The following is a 9432-nucleotide window of genomic DNA, read 5'->3' as shown; positions in this document are numbered from 1 at the left end:
TCGATGGAATTCGGAGCGAGAGAAACGATGCCCCGTAACGCACATGAGAGCAATCCCGGCCAATTTCTCCCGTTTGATGGGGTCTATGTGTACAAATTTTGACTTTTTTGAGTGCACGTGCAAATCTGCTGAAAAAGCCTGTGGAAGTTTCACGGCGTTCGTACGATATTTGGCGACGCAAAAATGAGCGATTTCCCAGCTCGAGAGAATTCGGCGCGAGAGAAACGATGCCCCGTAACGCACATGAGAGCAATCCGGGCCAATTTCTCCCGTTTGATGGGGTCTATGTGTAAAAATTTTGACTTTTTTGAGTGCACGTGCAAATCTGCTGAAAAAGCCTGTGGAAGTTTCACGGCGTTCGTACGATATTTGGCGACGCAAAAATGAGCGATTTCCCAGCTCGATGGAATTCGGCGCGAGAGAAACGATGCCCCGTAACGCACATGAGAGCAATCCGGGCCAATTTCTCCCGTTTGATGGGGTCTATGTGTAAAAATTTTGACTTTTTTGAGTGCAGGTGCAAATCTGCTGAAAAAGCCTGTGGAAGTTTCACGGCGTTCGTACGATATTTGGCGACGCAAAAATGAGCGATTTCCCAGCTCGAGAGAATTCGGCGCGAGAGAAACGATGCCCCGTAACGCACATGAGAGCAATCCGGGCCAATTTCTCCCGTTTGATGGGGTCTATGTGTAAAAATTTTGACTTTTTTGAGTGCAGGTGCAAATCTGCTGGAAAAGCCTGTGGAAGTTTCACGGCGTTCGTACGATATTTGGCGACGCAAAAATGAGCGATTTCCCAGCTCGATGGAATTCGGCGCGAGAGAAACGATGCCCCGTAACGCACATGAGAGCAATCCGGGCCAATTTCTCCCGTTTGATGGGGTCTATGTGTACAAATTTTGACTTTTTTGAGTGCACGTGCAAATCTGCTGAAAAAGCCTGTGGAAGTTTCACGGCGTTCGTACGATATTTGGCGACGCAAAAATGAGCGATTTCCCAGCTCGATGGAATTCGGAGCGAGAGAAACGATGCCCCGTAACGCACATGAGAGCAATCCCGGCCAATTTCTCCCGTTTGATGGGGTCTATGTGTACAAATTTTGACTTTTTTGAGTGCACGTGCCAATCTGCTGGAAAAGCCTGTGGAAGTTTCACGGCGTTCGTACGATATTTGGCGACGCAAAAATGAGCGATTTCCCAGCTCGATGGAATTCGGCGCGACAGAAACGATGCCCCGTAACGCACATGAGAGCAATCCGGGCCAATTTCTCCCGTTTGATGGGGTCTATGTGTAAAAATTTTGACTTTTTTGAGTGCAGGTGCAAATCTGCTGGAAAAGCCTGTGGAAGTTTCACGGCGTTCGTACGATATTTGGCGACGCAAAAATGAGCGATTTCCAAGCTCGATGGAATTCGGAGCGAGAGAAACGATGCCCCGTAACGCACATGAGAGCAATCCGGGCCAATTTCTCCCGTTTGATGGGGTCTATGTGTAAAAATTTTGACTTTTTGGAGTGCAGGTGCAAATCTGCTGAAAAAGCCTGTGGAAGTTTCACGGCGTTCGTACGATATTTGGCGACGCAAAAATGAGCGATTTCCCAGCTCGAGAGAATTCGGCGCGAGAGAAACGATGCCCCGTAACGCACATGAGAGCAATCCGGGCCAATTTCTCCCGTTTGATGGGGTCTATGTGTAAAAATTTTGACTTTTTTGAGTGCACGTGCAAATCTGCTGGAAAAGCCTGTGGAAGTTTCACGGCGTTCGTACGATATTTGGCGACGCAAAAATGAGCGATTTCCCAGCTCGATGGAATTCGGCGCGAGAGAAACGATGCCCCGTAACGCACATGAGAGCAATCCCGGCCAATTTCTCCCGTTTGATGGGGTCTATGTGTAAAAATTTTGACTTTTTTGAGTGCACGTGCAAATCTGCTGAAAAAGCCTGTGGAAGTTTCACGGCGTTCGTACGATATTTGGCGACGCAAAAATGAGCGATTTCCCAGCTCGATGGAATTCGGAGCGAGAGAAACGATGCCCCGTAACGCACATGAGAGCAATCCCGGCCAATTTCTCCCGTTTGATGGGGTCTATGTGTACAAATTTTGACTTTTTTGAGTGCACGTGCAAATCTGCTGAAAAAGCCTGTGGAAGTTTCACGGCGTTCGTACGATATTTGGCGACGCAAAAATGAGCGATTTCCCAGCTCGAGAGAATTCGGCGCGAGAGAAACGATGCCCCGTAACGCACATGAGAGCAATCCGGGCCAATTTCTCCCGTTTGATGGGGTCTATGTGTAAAAATTTTGACTTTTTTGAGTGCACGTGCAAATCTGCTGAAAAAGCCTGTGGAAGTTTCACGGCGTTCGTACGATATTTGGCGACGCAAAAATGAGCGATTTCCCAGCTCGATGGAATTCGGCGCGAGAGAAACGATGCCCCGTAACGCACATGAGAGCAATCCGGGCCAATTTCTCCCGTTTGATGGGGTCTATGTGTAAAAATTTTGACTTTTTTGAGTGCAGGTGCAAATCTGCTGAAAAAGCCTGTGGAAGTTTCACGGCGTTCGTACGATATTTGGCGACGCAAAAATGAGCGATTTCCCAGCTCGAGAGAATTCGGCGCGAGAGAAACGATGCCCCGTAACGCACATGAGAGCAATCCGGGCCAATTTCTCCCGTTTGATGGGGTCTATGTGTAAAAATTTTGACTTTTTTGAGTGCAGGTGCAAATCTGCTGGAAAAGCCTGTGGAAGTTTCACGGCGTTCGTACGATATTTGGCGACGCAAAAATGAGCGATTTCCCAGCTCGATGGAATTCGGAGCGAGAGAAACGATGCCCCGTAACGCACATGAGAGCAATCCCGGCCAATTTCTCCCGTTTGATGGGGTCTATGTGTACAAATTTTGACTTTTTTGAGTGCACGTGCCAATCTGCTGGAAAAGCCTGTGGAAGTTTCACGGCGTTCGTACGATATTTGGCGACGCAAAAATGAGCGATTTCCCAGCTCGATGGAATTCGGCGCGAGAGAAACGATGCCCCGTAACGCACATGAGAGCAATCCCGGCCAATTTCTCCCGTTTGATGGGGTCTATGTGTAAAAATTTTGACTTTTTTGAGTGCACGTGCAAATCTGCTGAAAAAGCCTGTGGAAGTTTCACGGCGTTCGTACGATATTTGGCGACGCAAAAATGAGCGATTTCCCAGCTCGATGGAATTCGGAGCGAGAGAAACGATGCCCCGTAACGCACATGAGAGCAATCCCGGCCAATTTCTCCCGTTTGATGGGGTCTATGTGTAAAAATTTTGACTTTTTTGAGTGCACGTGCAAATCTGCTGAAAAAGCCTGTGGAAGTTTCACGGCGTTCGTACGATATTTGGCGACGCAAAAATGAGCGATTTCCCAGCTCGAGAGAATTCGGCGCGAGAGAAACGATGCCCCGTAACGCACATGAGAGCAATCCGGGCCAATTTCTCCCGTTTGATGGGGTCTATGTGTAAAAATTTTGACTTTTTTGAGTGCACGTGCAAATCTGCTGGAAAAGCCTGTGGAAGTTTCACGGCGTTCGTACGATATTTGGCGACGCAAAAATGAGCGATTTCCCAGCTCGATGGAATTCGGCGCGACAGAAACGATGCCCCGTAACGCACATGAGAGCAATCCGGGCCAATTTCTCCCGTTTGATGGGGTCTATGTGTAAAAATTTTGACTTTTTTGAGTGCAGGTGCAAATCTGCTGAAAAAGCCTGTGGAAGTTTCACGGCGTTCGTACGATATTTGGCGACGCAAAAATGAGCGATTTCCCAGCTCGAGAGAATTCGGCGCGAGAGAAACGATGCCCCGTAACGCACATGAGAGCAATCCGGGCCAATTTCTCCCGTTTGATGGGGTCTATGTGTACAAATTTTGACTTTTTTGAGTGCACGTGCAAATCTGCTGAAAAAGCCTGTGGAAGTTTCACGGCGTTCGTACGATATTTGGCGACGCAAAAATGAGCGATTTCCCAGCTCGATGGAATTCGGCGCGAGAGAAACGATGCCCCGTAACGCACATGAGAGCAATCCGGGCCAATTTCTCCCGTTTGATGGGGTCTATGTGTAAAAATTTTGACTTTTTTGAGTGCAGGTGCAAATCTGCTGAAAAAGCCTGTGGAAGTTTCACGGCGTTCGTACGATATTTGGCGACGCAAAAATGAGCGATTTCCCAGCTCGAGAGAATTCGGCGCGAGAGAAACGATGCCCCGTAACGCACATGAGAGCAATCCGGGCCAATTTCTCCCGTTTGATGGGGTCTATGTGTAAAAATTTTGACTTTTTTGAGTGCAGGTGCAAATCTGCTGGAAAAGCCTGTGGAAGTTTCACGGCGTTCGTACGATATTTGGCGACGCAAAAATGAGCGATTTCCCAGCTCGATGGAATTCGGAGCGAGAGAAACGATGCCCCGTAACGCACATGAGAGCAATCCCGGCCAATTTCTCCCGTTTGATGGGGTCTATGTGTACAAATTTTGACTTTTTTGAGTGCACGTGCCAATCTGCTGGAAAAGCCTGTGGAAGTTTCACGGCGTTCGTACGATATTTGGCGACGCAAAAATGAGCGATTTCCCAGCTCGATGGAATTCGGCGCGAGAGAAACGATGCCCCGTAACGCACATGAGAGCAATCCCGGCCAATTTCTCCCGTTTGATGGGGTCTATGTGTAAAAATTTTGACTTTTTTGAGTGCACGTGCAAATCTGCTGAAAAAGCCTGTGGAAGTTTCACGGCGTTCGTACGATATTTGGCGACGCAAAAATGAGCGATTTCCCAGCTCGATGGAATTCGGAGCGAGAGAAACGATGCCCCGTAACGCACATGAGAGCAATCCCGGCCAATTTCTCCCGTTTGATGGGGTCTATGTGTAAAAATTTTGACTTTTTTGAGTGCACGTGCAAATCTGCTGGAAAAGCCTGTGGAAGTTTCACGGCGTTCGTACGATATTTGGCGACGCAAAAATGAGCGATTTCCCAGCTCGATGGAATTCGGCGCGACAGAAACGATGCCCCGTAACGCACATGAGAGCAATCCGGGCCAATTTCTCCCGTTTGATGGGGTCTATGTGTAAAAATTTTGACTTTTTTGAGTGCACGTGCAAATCTGCTGAAAAAGCCTGTGGAAGTTTCACGGCGTTCGTACGATATTTGGCGACGCAAAAATGAGCGATTTCCCAGCTCGAGAGAATTCGGCGCGAGAGAAACGATGCCCCGTAACGCACATGAGAGCAATCCGGGCCAATTTCTCCCGTTTGATGGGGTCTATGTGTACAAATTTTGACTTTTTTGAGTGCACGTGCAAATCTGCTGAAAAAGCCTGTGGAAGTTTCACGGCGTTCGTACGATATTTGGCGACGCAAAAATGAGCGATTTCCCAGCTCGATGGAATTCGGCGCGACAGAAACGATGCCCCGTAACGCACATGAGAGCAATCCGGGCCAATTTCTCCCGTTTGATGGGGTCTATGTGTAAAAATTTTGACTTTTTTGAGTGCACGTGCAAATCTGCTGAAAAAGCCTGTGGAAGTTTCACGGCGTTCGTACGATATTTGGCGACGCAAAAATGAGCGATTTCCCAGCTCGAGAGAATTCGGCGCGAGAGAAACGATGCCCCGTAACGCACATGAGAGCAATCCGGGCCAATTTCTCCCGTTTGATGGGGTCTATGTGTAAAAATTTTGACTTTTTTGAGTGCACGTGCAAATCTGCTGAAAAAGCCTGTGGAAGTTTCACGGCGTTCGTACGATATTTGGCGACGCAAAAATGAGCGATTTCCCAGCTCGATGGAATTCGGCGCGAGAGAAACGATGCCCCGTAACGCACATGAGAGCAATCCGGGCCAATTTCTCCCGTTTGATGGGGTCTATGTGTACAAATTTTGACTTTTTTGAGTGCAGGTGCAAATCTGCTGAAAAAGCCTGTGGAAGTTTCACGGCGTTCGTACGATATTTGGCGACGCAAAAATGAGCGATTTCCCAGCTCGAGAGAATTCGGCGCGAGAGAAACGATGCCCCGTAACGCACATGAGAGCAATCCGGGCCAATTTCTCCCGTTTGATGGGGTCTATGTGTAAAAATTTTGACTTTTTTGAGTGCAGGTGCAAATCTGCTGGAAAAGCCTGTGGAAGTTTCACGGCGTTCGTACGATATTTGGCGACGCAAAAATGAGCGATTTCCCAGCTCGATGGAATTCGGCGCGAGAGAAACGATGCCCCGTAACGCACATGAGAGCAATCCCGGCCAATTTCTCCCGTTTGATGGGGTCTATGTGTAAAAATTTTGACTTTTTTGAGTGCACGTGCAAATCTGCTGAAAAAGCCTGTGGAAGTTTCACGGCGTTCGTACGATATTTGGCGACGCAAAAATGAGCGATTTCCCAGCTCGATGGAATTCGGAGCGAGAGAAACGATGCCCCGTAACGCACATGAGAGCAATCCCGGCCAATTTCTCCCGTTTGATGGGGTCTATGTGTACAAATTTTGACTTTTTTGAGTGCACGTGCCAATCTGCTGGAAAAGCCTGTGGAAGTTTCACGGCGTTCGTACGATATTTGGCGACGCAAAAATGAGCGATTTCCCAGCTCGATGGAATTCGGCGCGACAGAAACGATGCCCCGTAACGCACATGAGAGCAATCCGGGCCAATTTCTCCCGTTTGATGGGGTCTATGTGTAAAAATTTTGACTTTTTTGAGTGCAGGTGCAAATCTGCTGGAAAAGCCTGTGGAAGTTTCACGGCGTTCGTACGATATTTGGCGACGCAAAAATGAGCGATTTCCAAGCTCGATGGAATTCGGAGCGAGAGAAACGATGCCCCGTAACGCACATGAGAGCAATCCGGGCCAATTTCTCCCGTTTGATGGGGTCTATGTGTAAAAATTTTGACTTTTTTGAGTGCAGGTGCAAATCTGCTGGAAAAGCCTGTGGAAGTTTCACGGCGTTCGTACGATATTTGGCGACGCAAAAATGAGCGATTTCCCAGCTCGATGGAATTCGGAGCGAGAGAAACGATGCCCCGTAACGCACATGAGAGCAATCCCGGCCAATTTCTCCCGTTTGATGGGGTCTATGTGTACAAATTTTGACTTTTTTGAGTGCACGTGCCAATCTGCTGGAAAAGCCTGTGGAAGTTTCACGGCGTTCGTACGATATTTGGCGACGCAAAAATGAGCGATTTCCCAGCTCGATGGAATTCGGCGCGAGAGAAACGATGCCCCGTAACGCACATGAGAGCAATCCCGGCCAATTTCTCCCGTTTGATGGGGTCTATGTGTAAAAATTTTGACTTTTTTGAGTGCACGTGCAAATCTGCTGAAAAAGCCTGTGGAAGTTTCACGGCGTTCGTACGATATTTGGCGACGCAAAAATGAGCGATTTCCCAGCTCGATGGAATTCGGAGCGAGAGAAACGATGCCCCGTAACGCACATGAGAGCAATCCCGGCCAATTTCTCCCGTTTGATGGGGTCTATGTGTAAAAATTTTGACTTTTTTGAGTGCAGGTGCAAATCTGCTGAAAAAGCCTGTGGAAGTTTCACGGCGTTCGTACGATATTTGGCGACGCAAAAATGAGCGATTTCCCAGCTCGAGAGAATTCGGCGCGAGAGAAACGATGCCCCGTAACGCACATGAGAGCAATCCGGGCCAATTTCTCCCGTTTGATGGGGTCTATGTGTAAAAATTTTGACTTTTTTGAGTGCACGTGCAAATCTGCTGGAAAAGCCTGTGGAAGTTTCACGGCGTTCGTACGATATTTGGCGACGCAAAAATGAGCGATTTCCCAGCTCGATGGAATTCGGCGCGACAGAAACGATGCCCCGTAACGCACATGAGAGCAATCCGGGCCAATTTCTCCCGTTTGATGGGGTCTATGTGTAAAAATTTTGACTTTTTTGAGTGCAGGTGCAAATCTGCTGAAAAAGCCTGTGGAAGTTTCACGGCGTTCGTACGATATTTGGCGACGCAAAAATGAGCGATTTCCCAGCTCGAGAGAATTCGGCGCGAGAGAAACGATGCCCCGTAACGCACATGAGAGCAATCCGGGCCAATTTCTCCCGTTTGATGGGGTCTATGTGTACAAATTTTGACTTTTTTGAGTGCACGTGCAAATCTGCTGAAAAAGCCTGTGGAAGTTTCACGGCGTTCGTACGATATTTGGCGACGCAAAAATGAGCGATTTCCCAGCTCGATGGAATTCGGCGCGAGAGAAACGATGCCCCGTAACGCACATGAGAGCAATCCGGGCCAATTTCTCCCGTTTGATGGGGTCTATGTGTAAAAATTTTGACTTTTTTGAGTGCAGGTGCAAATCTGCTGAAAAAGCCTGTGGAAGTTTCACGGCGTTCGTACGATATTTGGCGACGCAAAAATGAGCGATTTCCCAGCTCGAGAGAATTCGGCGCGAGAGAAACGATGCCCCGTAACGCACATGAGAGCAATCCGGGCCAATTTCTCCCGTTTGATGGGGTCTATGTGTAAAAATTTTGACTTTTTTGAGTGCAGGTGCAAATCTGCTGGAAAAGCCTGTGGAAGTTTCACGGCGTTCGTACGATATTTGGCGACGCAAAAATGAGCGATTTCCCAGCTCGATGGAATTCGGCGCGAGAGAAACGATGCCCCGTAAAGCACATGAGAGCAATCCCGGCCAATTTCTCCCGTTTGATGGGGTCTATGTGTAAAAATTTTGACTTTTTTGAGTGCACGTGCAAATCTGCTGAAAAAGCCTGTGGAAGTTTCACGGCGTTCGTACGATATTTGGCGACGCAAAAATGAGCGATTTCCCAGCTCGATGGAATTCGGAGCGAGAGAAACGATGCCCCGTAACGCACATGAGAGCAATCCCGGCCAATTTCTCCCGTTTGATGGGGTCTATGTGTAAAAATTTTGACTTTTTTGAGTGCACGTGCAAATCTGCTGAAAAAGCCTGTGGAAGTTTCACGGCGTTCGTACGATATTTGGCGACGCAAAAATGAGCGATTTCCCAGCTCGAGAGAATTCGGCGCGAGAGAAACGATGCCCCGTAACGCACATGAGAGCAATCCGGGCCAATTTCTCCCGTTTGATGGGGTCTATGTGTAAAAATTTTGACTTTTTTGAGTGCACGTGCAAATCTGCTGGAAAAGCCTGTGGAAGTTTCACGGCGTTCGTACGATATTTGGCGACGCAAAAATGAGCGATTTCCCAGCTCGATGGAATTCGGCGCGACAGAAACGATGCCCCGTAACGCACATGAGAGCAATCCGGGCCAATTTCTCCCGTTTGATGGGGTCTATGTGTAAAAATTTTGACTTTTTTGAGTGCACGTGCAAATCTGCTGAAAAAGCCTGTGGAAGTTTCACGGCGTTCGTACGATATTTGGCGACGCAAAAATGAGCGATTTCCCAGCTCGAGAGAATTCGGCGCGAGAGAAACGATGCC

This window comes from Lampetra fluviatilis, unplaced genomic scaffold, assembly GCF_964198595.1.
Source record: "Lampetra fluviatilis unplaced genomic scaffold, kcLamFluv1.1 SCAFFOLD_320, whole genome shotgun sequence".
Taxonomy (NCBI): Eukaryota; Metazoa; Chordata; class Hyperoartia; order Petromyzontiformes; family Petromyzontidae; genus Lampetra; species Lampetra fluviatilis.
The sequence above is the reverse complement of the archived record's forward strand: the minus strand, read 5'-3'. Positions refer to the sequence as shown.